The 17,616-nt window shown below is 41.7% G+C and overlaps 1 protein-coding gene across 1 annotated transcript in view; it reads left to right on the forward strand.

Moving 5' to 3' along the window:
* DOCK3 (dedicator of cytokinesis 3) overlaps nucleotides 1-17,616 on the forward strand; it is a 1,331,886-nt gene that overhangs the window by 146,858 nt on the left and 1,167,412 nt on the right. The window lies entirely within an intron of this gene.

Raw genomic sequence — 17,616 nt, forward strand, 5'->3', positions numbered from 1 at the left:
AGTGATGGAACCCTTTAAGGATAAAGAGAAACTCTACACTGGAGAGAGAGGAAAAGAAAGAGAAATCAGAAAAGGGGAAGTGATGTCTAGAGAGAGGCAGGAGAGGGAAACAAAGGTTTGAAAAAGAGAAGAAAGAGAAGAGGAGGCAAAGACAAAAAAGGGGAACGAATTTGAGAAGTAGGAGCAGAGACAAATTGAAATTGACAGGGGTCGCATTGAATTCCTTAGTGAAATCCTCAGTCCATGCCAGCCGCAGAAAGATTCAGTGAGACGCGAATATTCAAGCAGACAGAACATGAAAAGCGTATCAGTGAAAGGTGTACTAATATTATATTCATTTCTTGTGGAGGGGCCATAGCTCACTAGAGCTGGTTACTTTAATGCATTGTCCACCGGTACAAAGAATGTTAATGAATGCGAAGATTGCTCCATAAAGTATTGAGTCAGTATACGATTTAAATATGAAACGATGCATCACTTCTCAAAAAGGGTCTCTATATCACCCACATTTTTAGGTTTCTATTACATGTTTAGAGCTGACACAGAGACCAAAGCAAGTATTCACAGTGTTCATGTTACCACAATGTTTTATTTTATAGGTTTTCAGTTCGATATCTTTGTTTCTGTTTTAACAAAAAATATATATATTTTACTCTTATTAGATTCTGATGCTTACCCTGCAATTATACAAACCTTCCCTTTGGCATTTCATGAGCTTACAGCATTCGTTCATTAATGAAAATACCATCCGCGGACACAGACATCTCAGGATGTACTTACAATGCAATATGCAAAGGAACAGAAAAGCATAACAACTAAGAAGATGAGGAGAGATCATGTAGGGTTCATTGACTGTCTTAACGCCAACACAATGTTTTCCCATTGACCACATACGAATATGCTAAAAGTAAGACACAAAAAGCAGACACCTTTTAGGGGCGATTTTATGTTAGTCTTGTTCTTATATTTCGAATTTTACACTAACATGTGGAATCTGAATATTAATGTTTTGTGTGCTTGGGAGAAGGATTGTGTTAGAAATGGGGTCTCTAGTTGGCAGTGGTTTGCACCCTGTCCAAGTAGGGACCCTCACTCTAGTCAGGGTAAAGGAGTCACACAGCTAAGATAAACACTACTCACCCCCTTGGTAGCTTGGCTCAAGCAGTTAGGCTTATCTCAGAGGCAATGTGTAAAGTATTTTTACACACACACACACACACACAGTAAAACAGTGAAAAAAACACAAAAGAGCTGTACACCTGTTTAGAAATTAGTCAGTACTTATTTGAAACTAGACCAAAACATCAAATATCCATCATACACAAACAAAGGTATCACTTTGAAAGATTAAATGCAATTGTAGTTCCTTGAAGTCAGTGAAGTGCTTGATGGAGGCAAAGTACCTGAGCTGCGTGGAAAAAATAAGACGATACGGGCCACAGCAGAGGTGTTGCGTCGAAAGAGCCAGAGATGCACCTGTTCCTTACTGTCGCAAGGGAGGTGATGCATTGGTTTCTTACGGCTAGGCAGGGGAGGTGATGCATTCGTTCCTTACTGGGGAGGGCAGGGGAGGTGATACGTCATTTGCGGCAAGAAGCATTGGTTCCTTACTGTGGTGCGGTGTTGATGAAGAAAATGGTGCCCAGGGATGATGTGTTGGTAATGCATCAGAAGCCAAGTCATAATGTGTCGATCTACCAGCGATGAAGCAGGTGCTGAGCCGGAGCCAGGGGAGTGTGTCACGGACTCCAGTGATGTTGTCCTGAAACTCATGCAGTGGTGGTTCTTTTGACATGCTGTGATGGAAAGCTGGGGCCTGTGTGGAAAACTGTGCGTCAAGCAAGGACCACGCTCTGGTGCAGGCAGTGGTGATGCATCAAATTCTTGCAGGAATGGGTCAGTTCAAATGATGCAGTGAGTTGGTGCATGGATTTTCTTCTTGTAGCACCAAAAACCTCCTTCAAGGGCCCAAACAGGATTTTGCATCACTTGCCAGGACAGGGCTCTCAGCAGAGGAGCCCAGGTGCTGGCAGACAAACTCTTTGATGACCCTGAGACGTATTAATAAGAGGCAATCTCAACTCAAGCCCTCAGAGAACCTTGGGAAGCAGGATGTAGAAAGCAAAGTCCAGTCCTTTCACTCCCAGGACAGAGGCAGCAGACCAGCACAACAAAGCAGCAGGCAGAGTTGCAGTCCCACCTACAGAAATCCAGTTCTTCTTCCTGACAGAATGTCTTCAGTCCACAAGTGTTCTAACTTTGTGGGATCAGAAGTCCAGTATTTCTACTCATTTCTGTTGTTGAATTATTTGTATTGCACAAGACCTTGCCTTTCCTAACCTGGCCCCAGACACACTCCAGGGGGTTGGAGACTGCTTTGTGTAAGGTTAGGCACAGTCCTATTCAGGTCCAAGTGCCAGCTCCTCCCACCACTCTAGCTCAGAAAGACCCATCAGGAAATGCAGAGCACACCCCAGCTTCCTTTGTGTGACTGTCTAGAGAGAACTCACAAGCAGCACAACTGTCATTCTGGCCCAGACGTATATTCCACAGACAGGTAGAGGCACAGAGTGGGTAAGCAAGAAAATGCCCACTTTCTAAAAGTGGCATTTTCAAACTTACAATTCAAAAACTAACCTCATCAAAATATGTATTTTTCTAACTGTGTGTTCAGAGACCCCAATTTCCACATCTCTACCTGCTCCCAATGGGAAACTGAAACTACACTTAAGAGATATTTCAAGGTTATTCCCCTGTTAACCCATGGGGAAGATAGTCCTTGCTATAGTGAAAAACAAGTAGTATTTCACTATCAGGACATGTCAAGCACACCAGTACATGTCCTACCTTTAAAATACACTACACCTTGCCCATGGGGCTGCTTTGGGGCTACTTTAGGAGAGACCTACATGTAGTAAAAGGGGAGGTTTAGGCTTGGCAAGTGGGTGCATGTTAGAAATGTGAGCAGTCAGGCTTAACTTAGAAGGCAATATGTAAAGTATTTGTGCAATAAATCATACAGTAACATAGTGAAAACACCACAAACATACACCACACAGGTTTAGAAAAATGTAAGGTCAAAATGATCAAGATTTGATAAGTACAAGTTGAAATATCACTTTTATAATGATAAGAAGAGTCTTAAGTCTTTAAAAAGCAACAAGTGTCTCTTGCATGAACAAAGTAAATGGTATGTGTTAAATTTACATGCACGGAGACCGCAGAGGAGGGTATGCGAGGAAAATGAAGGGTGTAGGTCAGATGTCCAGGCACACACAGACGATGTGTCATTTATTTTCCATGCGGTAAGGACTTTGCATCGAATTCCGTTTCTCAGGCATGGATCCTCTTTGCGATGCGGGGTCTTTTGATGCCCATGGATGATGCGTGGAAATTATGGGTTTGCAGGATGAAGTCACAGGTGCTTCGTCAATCCTGTGGGCGATGCGTCAGAGTTTCCGTCGCACGGCAGACGCTGCATCGATTCCTCTTGCAGGAAGTCGGGCTGTGTTGTTCCGGCTCGGTGATGTCTCGATCCAGTGGTCTGTGCATTGAAGTTGCAGGTGCAACACTGGTGCTGCGTTGATCTCCTCTTGAGGAGCCGGGCTGCGTCTTTCCGGTTCGGCGATGCAGTGAGTCTTTCACAGCTAGGCAGGCTGTGCATCGATTCCGGCAGGATGTGAGTCGATTGTTGTCGAACAAGAAGTTCCTTTGCAGAGGTGAAGTCTTTTTGGCCCTGAGACTTCAGGACAGAGGAGGTTAAGCTCAATCCAAGCCCTTGGAGAGCACTTCTCAGCAGAGCCAGAGGCCAGCAAGGCAGCAGTCCTTCACAGCAAAGCAGTCCAGGTGAGTCCTTTGGGCATCCAGGCAGCTCCTCTTGGCAGGTTGCAGGATCTGGTTCAGAATATCTGCCCCAGGAAGTGTCTAAGTTGGTAGGGTCAGGGACCCAGTTTATATACCCAATAGTGCCTTTGAAGTGGGGGACAGTTCAAAGAGTGGTTTTGAAGTGCACAAGGTCCTCTTTCAGTACAGCCCTGTCTGCCAGGGTCCCAGTAAGGGGTTTAGCAGTCCATTGTGTGAGGGCAGGCCACTCTCCTTTGAAATGTAAGTGTCAGGCCCTCACCCTTCCAGCCCAGGAAGACCCATTCAGTATGCAGATGTGTGCAGGTGTGACTGAGCATCCTGTGTTTGTGGTTGTCTGGGTGAAATGCACAAGGGAGCTATCAACCTGCCCAGAAATGGATTGGAGACAGGCTGGAGGGGCACAGAAGGATTTTAAATGCAGAGAAATGCTCACTTTCTAAAAGTGTCATTTCTAAAATAGTAATATAAAATCCAAACTCACCAGTCAGCAGGAATTTGTATTACCATTCTGGCCATACTAAATATAACCTGTCTACCCCTTTCTGATCAGAACCTACTACTCAAACAGTAAATGAGGGCAGCCCTAATGTTAGCCTATGAAAGGAGCAGGCCTCACAGCAGTGGAAAACACATTTAGGAGTTTTCCTCTACCAGGACACATAAAACACATAGGTATATGTCCTGTCTTTTTCCCTACATAGCACCCTGCCCTGGGGGATATCCAAAGCCTACCTTAGGGGTGGCTTATATGTAGAAAAGGGGGAGCTTCAGGCTTGGCAAGTACTTTGAACTGTCAAGTCGAAGTGACAGTGAAACTGCACACACAGCCCTTGCAATGTCAGATCTGAGACATGATTAAGGGGCTATGTATGTGGGTGGCATAATCAGTGCTGCAGGCCCAATAGTAGCATTTAATTTACAGGCCCTGGGCACCTGCAGTGCACTTTACTAGGGACTTACAAATAAATTAACTATGCCAATTGGGTATGAGCCAAGGTCACCATGTTTTAAGGGAGAGACTATATGCATGTTAGCACTGTTTAGCAGTGGTAAAGTGTGCAGAGTCCTAAAACCAGCAACAACAGTGTCAAAAAGTGGAGGGAGGCAGGGAAACATTTGGGGGTGACCACCCTAAGCTGTCAGGCCGAACAGTGCACTTGTCAGGTCGAAATGGAAGTTTAAAACTGCACACACAGGCACTGCAGTGGCAGGCATGAGACATGTTTGCAGGGCTACTCATGTGGGTGGCACAATCTCAGAGCTGCAGGCCCACTAGAAGCATTTGATTTGCAGTCCCTGGGCACACCCGGTGCACTATACTAGGGATTTACTAGTAAACTAAATATACCAATCATGGTGGAACCAATCACCAGTACTTTTTAGACATGGAGCATATGCAGTTTAGCACTGGTTAACAGTGGCAAAGTGCCCAGAGTCCTAAAGTCAATAAAAAACGGTCAGAAAAGATAGGAGGAAGAAGGCAAAAAGTTTGGGGATAATCCTGCAAAAAGGGCTGGGTCCCACAGATTGGCATTCGCAGATTCTAAGTTTTCCCCAAAAAATATTTATAAAGTAAGAATTTAAGAGTTAAGCGTTATGTATTTGATAAAAGTAGAAATGCATAAAAAGCACACCATGCTTCCACAAAAATACTTTGCTTCATGGTGCATGCTGGAATATTTCTTTAGCAAGGGCAGATACATTTAAATGCAGTGATCTCCTGAGCCATCGCTGCTCCTCTAGTACGAATACATTCATTTTCACACCAGTAAAGGCTTAGCTACTTAGTTATTTCCAGGTGGATATAAAACTGGCCCTCCATTGTCTTGATTTACACACAAAGTATTAACACACCATGAATACCCGTGGAATGGTCCATGGCACGAATGAAATGACATTGTATTGTGGTTATACGATGGAATAAGTGATAGCCTTCTCTACTTATACACGTCTAACATGTCTTGCTCCTCTTACAGATGGTGTGTCTAGCTTCCGATGGTTGCTCCACTGATCATGGATTCATGATCTTGTTATTCTCACATAACCCACATTCCTTTTGTCTTTCTGACTGCATGTCTAAGATAAACTTGCTCCTTGATGTCTTGTGTTCCACTTACATGATATGACATAGAATTCAACAATGCCCAATACTTTTATTTAGGAAATACTCCATCTCACTTTACATGCTATTCAATAGAAAGTAGTACAAAATATTTAAATACATCTCACACTTCAACAGAATTGTCTGTCAGGATATCTTCAACTTTCATATTATAATAAAAATGTCACTTATTTTTAAGCAGTCATGAACAGTGGCGGACGGTCATTTTCGGAGGAAGGGGGCGGGTGGGAAGCACACTCACACACACATTCATTCACAACACTCATCAACATTCACACATACATGCACGCACCAAACATTTATTTAAAAAACACACACTTACCTTCACACACACACTTACCTTCAGCTTAGGAGGTCCCAGGAGGGTTGGGATCCCACTCTGTGACGAGGTGTCACTGATTGACACTTGCCCTTAACCTGAAGCGCCCAGGTCGAAGTCAATGGGTGACGCTTCCCCTCGTGTGCCTCGAGGGGGAGGGCCTCGAGGCACCTTTGCTGACCCATATGAGCTGTGACCTCTTCCCAGCAAAGTTCATCTCAGGCAGCTGGGAGTCTGAGCAAATTGTGCATGTCTCGGTCCTGGCTGCTTGAGCTGAACATGAACAGTGTCTGTCAGGCTGAAGGTGGGGGGGGCGTGGACCCTCCGCCCTAAAGGACAGGATGCATCCGGTCATGGAGTGATCTTGTGCCATTCTTCACAGCAGAAGCTTGAGATATATGAGCCACGTATAGCAAATTCATATCACGTTCTCCTTGCCTAGTGGAAAGGTGCCAAGAAAATTTCCAGAGTAATGCAAGGGAAATGTTTTGGTGTCACATACATCATATGTTTCTTGATCAACTGCCTACAAAGTATATTGATGTGGTTAGAAAGCAATTTCTTTATATAATTGGACGTAGCAAAAGATACATTTGTCACGCTATTACAAATGCGGGTACCACACATCTTCTAAAGGCAGGCTACACAGTTCAGTGCTTCAGGTTTATGAACTAGAGTAGGAATTCATTGCAGGTACAGTGAAGTTTGAAGGTAAAAGTCATTCACTTGCACTCAAAAATGGAGATAGGGACAGGAAGCTGCTGCTTTTAACAGAGGATACAGGCAGTATCTGAGTCTGAGGCAACAAGCAGATATGTATATTAATCATAGCAAGGGCCATGAAGGCAGTTTCTCAGTAGCGTGGGGGCTGACAGGTGCTTTCTGGGTTGGATGGCTGTCATGACCCAGCCTAGTAAACAAACCTACATGTGCTCATTTAGCCACATGCTCCTGCCACCACTTCCAGGTTGAATTCCCTGCTTGTGTTTTCCTTACTGAAAGTGGCACCCTCTAAGAGATAACTTTTTTTCTTGGCTAGAAAAGATAACAAACGCTTTATTTGTACAGCCTGTGCTAAATTTGAGCAAGAGGTTGCTGGTGGCGCCTACCGGCACTCATTTCTGGAGACAATCACTTATGTTTCCTTTTGATACATTTATCGAGAATGAGAGAGGAAAAAACACATTAAGGGGAAAGAAGAAGGAAGAGAAAAAATTTAAAAAGCAATAAAAGTAGAAATCAGGAACCTGCGAGACTGATTTATATTGGCAGGGAGTGTCTGGTAGTGGATTAAAAAGTCATGATGTGGCTTCAAGACTACACAGCATTGGTATTTGGCACGCTGACTTTTAAAACCATCGGCTGTGGGCTTCTGAGCAGAACGAGGAGGGCAGCAGAACTGATTCTTTCACAGATTAAGAACAAGTTCATGCACACGTGGGCTGATGGTTTCATCCAGTGATAACCATACCAGAAGGGTGCTGACCCAGAATTTTAGCTATTCAACACGCAGGAGTGAATACAGAAATACCAAAGAGGGAGATGGAAGCACAGGCTTCCTTCTATCTTTGAATTATTTTACTAAGCGCCTAGAAGTCAGGCATCACTCTCCCGATTAACTGTAGCTCACTAGGCTCTAGTACCTGTTGCAGCCAAAGCTGAATTGAGGAGGTGGGCTAGAGATGGGAGGGGATAGTATTCTGAAATGATTGTGGGTCTCTATGTAACTAGGCATTATGGGTTCTTTTATGATGGGTTCTTTTATGAATATTAATTCACAATAAATAGACCATTATTCTAAGGTGAACTTTAAACCAGATATCGGGCGTATGTTATGCTTTTGTCCGATAGTAGATTCCGAGTTGTACAAAACTACCGCGCTCTCAGGTTCTCCACATAGCAAGAACAAAGAAGTTGAAAGAAAGCATGACATTTGGAGATCGGGGATTGTAACACAACCCGACCTTTGAAACTCAGAATAGCATGCAAATACCATAACAAGGAAAACATATATGCTTCTGTACAGTTACTGCCCAAGGCAGCATTACTGCAAGGTATTTCTGCCAAGCTCAGAAAGCAGCCCCTGGCGTTCTTCTCCTCTGCCATTCCACCGTGGGTAGAAAAGCTCAGCAAAATGCATAGTTGGAGAGAAAAACCCTGCATGGGTTTATTCCATCATGGAGTTTTTCAGCAAATGTGCAAGTACCATGAATAATTTTCCACTAGTGCATTTGTCTGTGACCTATGAGCTATAAAACCTTACAGTAAAAATCGTAGGGGTACAGACGAACTGCAAAACGTTCTGAAATTTCTGAAGGACGAAAACCCAGAAATTCACAGTATTCTTTGAAGGTGAAAATAAAACTTAACACACATCCTGTTTGGGCTCTCGCTCCCTCAGGCAGCTGACATCGGATCTCAAATGCTGGACATTGTCATGCGTATTTGTGTGCTCAATAAATGAATGAAAGAATGATGCGCAGAATAACTGTTATGCGGGAATTCATTTAGCCCAGATACATATAATACCGATGTTTTACCAGAAAGCAGGATTTCAATCCAGTGATGCATACGGACACGGTTAATTATAGCTCAATCAGAACCATCTGCTAAAGTTTAAAAAAGGAATATACCTGCTACAACTTGTCACATGGTCACTAATCTCATGCCTATTTTATAAAGTGAAAACTTTGGAACTAAGTGAAGTTGTTTACTTTTCAAAAGACCTTTAGGAAGGTTGCAAATAAAACTTAGTAACTTGGGCTCCTACCTTAAACACTAGTTAGATATGGCACTAGGCATGGCGGTGGTACTTTCCATACCACGGAGGCGTGATTTATATCCTGGCAGTGGAGTTTGAGGCAGTATAGAAAGAGCCATGGGAATGTATCGATCTCATATTGGGGCAATGGCGTACAACCTGCTTTCTGGTGAAAAACTCGAACGTTTGACACTCGAGATTGTACAACAAGTAACCTGGACCATTCCACGCTCCATGAACAACAGCTCAGTCGCCATGATCAATCCAAGGACACAATGAAATGTCTCCTATCACAATAAAAAGTTCAGGGCTTTTGAAGAACTGATGACACCTTAAAGTTGGCATTTGGTAAAGTGCTCTTGCATATTTGAGCCTTGCGCCCAGTATGCTGACATATTTAGAGTCATGCTATTAGTAACACTGGAAGGTTTGTGAACCATTCACTGGCCAAGGAAAAGTGATTGAAAGTATAGACACAGAAGTTGAAAATTATGCTATTTTTCAGAATATTGGATTTCGTATTACCATTTCTGCATAAGAATTATTCATGTGTGTCTTGCAGTGTCCAATAAGGCACTGTATATATCCTCATGTTCACTTGAGAGCTCTGTACAGTTTGAGGAACACGTCCAAGATTCTGGTATAGCTGGAGTTCAGGTAATTGTGGCGGGAAAATACGTTCTGATATCACCAAACCTGTGCTGCAGTCTCAGGTTTAATAGAATAGTCTAACAGAATAATTCAATTTCCAAGAGCTTCCCGAGGGACAGGTAGGTTGGGTCTGCCATTTCTGTGTTTAATAGTACCATCCATGTACTTGACGATTTTTCTCGGAATAGTGGCTGCAGTTCATTAGTTGCACACAGTGGTGCATCATATTGTCATACAAGATACTTTGCTTAAGCTCTGAGAGTGAAAAATAATAGAAACTTAGTTCCACTACATTTATGTTTCCTGCTGATTAGTTTCACTGCTTTTCACAGAGAGATTTATAGTTACCATTTTTTTGCCTCTAAAGCATACATGATTTTGTTTCACAATAGTTAAAGATACTGATTTAAAAGCGATCTCCGTAGATTCTATTAAAAAAGAGTACAGAACTAAAACAATCCAAGAGGATCCCGTTTTCTACCCTCTCAAGTTTTCATCTTTCTCGTGTCCATCCAGCTCCCATTTCTCCTTTCTACGTTTCTAAACAGGTGGATTCCTCTTACACCTCCCAGCAGCCTTCTGTTACATTGACCCCTCCAGGTAAACCTGTTCAGTCACTGGTGCACTTTTTCAATCTCTAGGATTAATTCTTCAATCAGAACAGACCTTGACGATTACTGAAGGGTGTCTGTTGATTTTGTAACCCCCAAAAAACAATCTCATAATTTGAAAGGGATCCATTTTTCTCTATCTTTGTAGGGCTATAAGAGAGGTTTTGTGTAACTTTGTTTAGTATTTTTGTGCTAGCAAAGATAGAAAATAAAATATTCTATAACTTTTGGTGTCCATCCGACTATAATATCTCCCCTATGACACATCTAAAAGAACATTTTCCAACATCAAACCTGAATGCATATTTATTTTCATAAGAACATTTAGTGACAATTTATCAAATGGAGTAAATTATGACAGATAAAAATGCTATTTCACCAGACTAAACAACTCAACCAGAAGTACATGTGCTTTACTGTTACCGCTGTGTTACAGTCACCAATGGGCACATTGGTACACAAGAACTGACCACAAGGCATGGGTGAATGTTGCACACTGTTCCGAATGCCTTCAGGCAGGCCATGCCTTTAGGTTTAGGTGGTCAAGGATTGAGCATAGGAGATAGGTGGATAGCTAGTCCTTACTCCCATTCTTCACAAGACATGACCATAGGCAATTGGGTATTGGTGTTAAATGGACCAGGTAAAGAAAGTTACAACAAAAACTCCTGATCAGTTTGTGCTGGGTATAGCTGAAGGGCTCGCCATGTGATAAGTGGTTACTACAGACTGTGATGCATGCTATAGAACGTGGGCCAAGGCTATGACTAGTATCTACTTGACACAGCGAGTGGGAATGTCCAGTGGTTTCTTTTAGCAGGGTATGGTCTTCCTATTCTTGAGGCACCAGGGAAATGATGACAATGAAACCAGTCTTGACAAAAAACACTAACCGTTCTTTTATAATGGATCTATAGTGATCATCCGGATGGGTACATACAATCCAGCTCTTTTTTCCATTTGTGAAGCATTGGTCTTGACAGTCTTTTCATTGTCTGGGAGTAACATGGTAGTGTTGCAAAAAGATGTAACCTTCGTTAGTAACACATTCTGGTGAAATTCAGAATGTGAGCAGTTATTTAGTAACAATGCATTGTTGCAATGAGAAAAGGGTCAGTCTACTCTGGGAGGCATTGAGGGATGCCAATACACATGTATCTTCCAAAGCATAAGTAAAATACAAGAACTTGGTTTCTGTAAATCCTTAATACAAAATCTGGCACTTTAGACTATACCTTTCAGATTCAAGGTCAGGTAGTAACATGAGGATTGAGGTTCAGGATCCAGTGGGAACATACTGTTTGTCACAAATAAATAAAAGCCGGTATGTGAGGCAGTGTATTCACATAGATGGCAGGACACATAGGCATTCTTTAACATTTAACACAGGGATGGTTTTCAGATTACTCAGTGGCAAACAAAGATATAGAGAACTGAATAAATAGTTAAAAGGGAAACCAATTAGGATACCTTTTGTGCAAATTGCCAAAATTGAATGCTGATGTATAGAAGGAATTGTATAAAAACACTCTAATTGCCATTTTAGTTGTATTTACCTTAATTTGGACATCATGACTTTACATTGCTATTGTAATAACAACATTTCATTAAATTACATAGTAAAGCTAAAACATAAGGCTGTCACCAATCATGCCAATCTTTTTCAAAAAAGGAAAATCAAGTATGTTCTTGTACCGAGACATGAATATAATAGCTCTTGCTCTAGCATTTACTATTCTTTACAGTGCTATGTGTGGGTGCTCCATCTCTTAGATAATCTGCATGACAGTGGTACGCCCTGTTTGCAGGGGTCAGGGACGGTGTTAACCTTACAGTTTATGAGGGAATATGTCCCTAGAGACAGCTTGCAAGCAGCATTTCAAAATACAATCAATAAGAATGGACTGACTCAAAAAGGGGGCTTGAGATAAAGAAATTTAGAGACAACCATGAAGGTTTATTACTATCTAAAGTGCAGTACATAAATTAGGAAAATGCAATTGTAGCAGTCATCTCATTGAAGTATATAGAAGTAATCTGCCATGAGGACTCTCAAATGCAGAATAATGCAATATTGAGCAATAAACAGGTAATAGGCTAAGTCTCAAGCATGCAGCAGATCAATAGAAAACTGGGCAGCAGCCTTAGTAGAGACCCACAACACTGGCTCACCCCCAAATTCCTAGCAAACTCTACCTTATTCGATCTAACTCAATACATCAATATTGATTCTGACCTTATATCATCAAGACGTGTCAGAACAAACTTGTTACATAAACAACAGAAACAATAATGAAAGAAAGTAATACAGTGTGCTAGCAGGAAGAGCCTTGGAAAGTAGTAAAAGGCTCCAGCGAGTTCTTTGAGAACAGTAGGTCATACAAAATAAACTGCACATCTTACTGCTTGTGGTGTCACATGAGAAAACATAAACACAGAATGAACATCATGATTCGGCAACCATTTTAGCAAAGGCAGAGATGAGACCTAACTGATGCCTAGTTAACCTATGCCAGAGAAACACACTAAAACAAATCATAATGATTTTGTTTCAACTGCAACCGCTTTTGTTAAAAGGCTGGTAAAGAATTTGTAGTCTTATAATTATCACTTTTGAGCTTTAGCCTATGTTCTTAAAACGACAAAGGTTAGCTGCCACTCAAGTCTGCATCACCCTTCAATTTCTGAAGGCAACAAGGTAAAATATGGATCTAGTGTGCAACAATCTAACCTTTTAAACATTTCAAAAAGGGCAGAAGGTACCTGCTGAAAGACACATCTGCTGTCCAGAGCCCCTCTTCACTAAGGTCTCTGTTTACATGCAGCTCCAAAAATTAGAATGTAACAAATTGAGTTAAAAGAAAGATTGAGAACAGTATTCAAACCTTTTGTACAGCTCTTTTGATCATAAATGCCAAAAAACAGCACTTTCAAAATCGATTTCCCATGCTGATTTTATGTTGGGATATTGTGCTTATGAAAGTGTGCTTACGAATGTAATAAAATACCACTGTGCTTACAGTTGTGTATCAATTCACACATGTATAGGTTTTTGTGTAGCAGCAGGGTTATGGGCATTTATGAGATGGGCTTAGGTAAACAATGGGTGACTAATAAGAGTGTGGGTATTCAGGTACCTCTTGCAGGTTGTGTCTCTCATTGGAACGGCACACACATTTTCTCTTGTCAAAGACAGTAGGTAAGTTTTTCTTTAGGGAGGGGATGGAATAAAAACACAACTATTCTTGATGGGGTTGTAGTTAAAGATGTTGTCCAACACAAAAAATATATTCTCCTCTGAGGAAAATGATGAAAGGTTGCACATGCTAAATAGTTGCAGCACATTTATGCAAGCAGATCTTTTTCACTTTGGACAAAATCAACTTTAGTCATTTAATACTTTGGAATGGTCTAAGAAATCTATGACTGTCATAAATTGTTTGGGATCCTCTGAGAACTCCTGAAAGTCAGAAATGTCATCCAAATATAGATTTGTGTCCCATCTGCTATGGATTACAGGCTTTTCTTCATAGGATTGCTAGTGCCAAGATGGCTACGGGCATTCATGCACTTTAGAAATTATAAAATCAAATGTAATGGTGATGTTTCAAAAGTGCAGTGCCATCTTTTTATTTTTAGGACTTTGCAAACTGGGCACTGTGTAAAGAACTAGAAGGGGAGGAAAATGAATTGGATCACTTAGAAGTGATGAGAGCAGGATACAATTCTTAATATTTCATCTAATGTTGGCATTAGCTTGAGACCAATTCTCCAGATTGACGGGTGGCATTGAGCAGGATAGCCTTCATGTGGGAACCCGACTGTACTTAATGAAGGAGAATTTTCACTTCGGGACACTTTACTGTGCATAGTTTATTTCACAACAGTGCATTCAAAACATCTTAAGGCTGTATCAGATATATTTGAGGATCGAGGACATATGGATTAAAAAAAAAACATTTGAAAGTAATAAGTTTTACAGCAACAAACCATGTGAATAAAGCTTGGTTCCTCCACAGTGTGCCACGGAGGACCGTTTGGAAAAACAATAAAATATATGTTGGGAAACAAGATGCCAATTACAGAAGTACATTATGTGGAGTAAGGAGGTGTCATGGTTAGTTTGTCAGTATTAGAACCAGGTGAGCTTGCTATATAGTCTGCTTTTCAAGTTGATAATTTTTAGGTTTTGCGATAATTAACTACGTAGTAGTAAAATTGGACATTTCCAGTCGCGTTAATGAAGTGGGCAAAATGATGGAAATATTAAACGCAAGACTGAGGATTTTTAGACCGATATTTATACAAGGGCTCAGTAAATTTGTCATGAGGACGTGACACACTATGTGTAGAACAAATTTAAGGATGCTGTATATGCGCTGGTTAAGTGGGGATTTATCCATCAGGGAATACTAAATAGTCGTGTAATAGTATAAACTATTCTCAGGGCCACTGAGGAAAAGCTGTCACTTTGAATATCCCTGGATGTCTTACGCTCTGTGATAGTCGATAGTCCCTAAGGGCTTGCTCATACTTATTGTCAGTCCTCGAGACGACTCAGTCAGGTAATCGCTTTCTACTTACAAATTATTGTATCTGGTGGTCAGTCCTTCAAACCATGGCAAGGCCAACACAGCCTTAAATTCGTCTCATGGAGATAAAATTAGAGTCCTTAAATTTGAAAATAATATTAGAGGTTTCTACTTACAGTTTATACAAGTGGAAAAACTGTGGTATTAAACAGTTATAAGTATGACAGTTCGGTATTTCCATACCGTTCTTGCTCTGCACACATGCTGTTATTAAATTCCACATGTACACTACACATCAAAAACTGAATGTATTTTTGTACTTTTGTACATCTCTATTAGTATTAACCAGCTCAAAGGTGGTAATTTCTGTTCGACCTCAGATGAAATGGAGAATTGACACACGGCAAGAATTAAAACAGTTCCTTGTATATTGTACACAGGCCTGTGCAGTGTGCTTTCAGTCCGTTTTTCTATAGCACACTGCTTAGAGCTGGCTCAACTCCTCCAAGTGCAGGCTGCTTCTGTTCACTGGCCGACACCTTAGTTTATGGTCTCAGGCCACTTATTTTTGAGCTAATGTGTACTTCAGGTGTAGCACGTTCATGAATGCCAGAAGGTTAGCATTCTACAGTAGCACAGTTCGCTAATCTCTGCTTCAGTCCTGTGGTCACCAGGCTCCCACCCATCCGCCCCACTCTCATGTCTACGCCCTTTGTCAGGCGGATGTCAGTGGGTTAGGGTACACTGGTCTGGGCAATCCATCATCTCACAGTGCGAAATAAATCAATATATGCAATATATAAAAGCAAATGTTACTCCTTGCATTTCTCTGAGTAAAGCTAAATCCGTCAAAGAGCCAAGAAGGAGCCATCCCCCAATCAATCAGTCTTCTTTAATGATGTCAAACACCCATGGCAAAGAACCAATGCTGCTTTTTTGTCTACATGATGCTGACAGCTTTGAAAGCTGTGCAAGGGAAGCAACGGCCTTTTTTTTTTTTTGTTAATGCTTAATTTACTCATAACATGTTAAAAACGGATCTTAAGATGAACTTTGTTTCGAGTGCATTTCGTGCATTGAGGAATCCTGATTCAGAGAGCGCTTGAATAGTTGATATGACAATTCTCCTGCGCCTCAACAGACAAGGTTGAAGGGGTCCTGCCACAATAGGTACAAATAGCCACAAAAGGTACGTGAAGGAAAAGAATAAAGGCGGATTCAAGGAAGTGGGGTTAGTGAAGCAAAGATTGCTGGACCGAGGCCCTGGCATGAAGCAGTGTGGACGGGTAATTTGCCTGCGACTACAAAATGGAGGCAGCAGTGGTTGAACAAAGAGTGGGAGGTGATAGATCAGTGCATGTTTCAAAGAGGTTTTGAAATAAGTTTGTGAACCTACAGTCTTACCCACGTTCACAACTTTTCCAGGGAAAGGAGCATAGGTGGTTGGGGCATAGTTTGGTGATTTGTGGCTAGCTCCAAAACGAAACTGCAAGTTTATGGAATTTTGGGGGAACTACAGACAGACATTGCCCATAAGGACGCACATGTTTTTTTGAGGTTGTATATAGAGCGAGCTGGACCTGAAGGCACTAGAGCACTTTACCTGAGCACCATTAACATTACACAAGGTCACATTATTATTTTTGGCACAGTAAGTAATTTGTCCAGAATCACAGGATGTTGAGCCGGCGCTGAGATTTGAATATGGTCCTCTCATTCCAAAGTTGACAGCTGTGGCCACAACGCCACATCCTCTCACATTCTATAGGACAGTGGCCACTTCTGGCTTCAGGGCTCCATAAGTACTGGCAAGATGTGCATAAGCAATGTGATAACAATAGCAGTGATGAATGGTCATACTGTGATGAACGGTGTCGGAGGCATAAGGAATAACATTCATAGTTTAGACTGGCAAGGTGGCACACAGACTGTAGACTACATAAAAAGGAAAGGTACTTGGGGTTCTTTTCAGCCCCTTGGCGAGGCAAAGGAGGAGACACATGGTGATGACAGGGTTAAAGGAAGGTACTACTGTTGGTAGCATGATCATAGTAACTGCTACGCAGTGAGGTTTTGGAGATGTCTGTTCAAAAGCACTGGAGGTTGAATAGGCCTTCCCAGAACATAATGTAGGGACAGCCCATTTGTGCATTTCTGAAAGGACCAGAGGACAAGGAGCAGCAATACAGACATTGGAAGTAACAGTAAATGGGAGGAGCAAAAAGAAGAAGTCAGTAATCAAGAGCACCCCACCAAACTAAGTTAATCTTCAAAGTTACATAAAGCTCTAATGATTTAGAGGACAGGGAAAGCAGGATTATTTTTTAAGGAAGAAATATTCACAAGATTTTGCTAATTCTTTGCCTCATCTACCATATGCTGTTTTGCCCCAAACTTTAAATCAGCAAGGAAACTCCCACCAATTTTACAAAAACAAAGAGTTGAGCAGGTGAGTATGAGGGAGGTAGTAGGCCACTCTGGGGCACCTCCTTTGGAGGATTTCAAAGTGTTACCTGTTGTAGTAGGTAAAAAGAAAGTGTGTGTGTTTGGCATGATACACTACCTATCCTACCCTGGGGAGCTTTAAGTGGACACCTATATTGGGGAGGAGAAAGGCTCGGTTGAGTATATATTTTTTTGAGTCAGTGGAGAAATTGGTCAAGCCCAGAAGTGTGGGGGCATGGCTGGCAAGATAAGACATCAGGGCAGCTTACTGCAAGTGGGATCATCCACTATTGGGATTTGTAGTGGATGGA

The sequence above is a fragment of the Pleurodeles waltl genome, chromosome 9 (genome assembly GCF_031143425.1).
Source record: "Pleurodeles waltl isolate 20211129_DDA chromosome 9, aPleWal1.hap1.20221129, whole genome shotgun sequence".
Lineage (NCBI taxonomy): Eukaryota > Metazoa > Chordata > Amphibia > Caudata > Salamandridae > Pleurodeles > Pleurodeles waltl.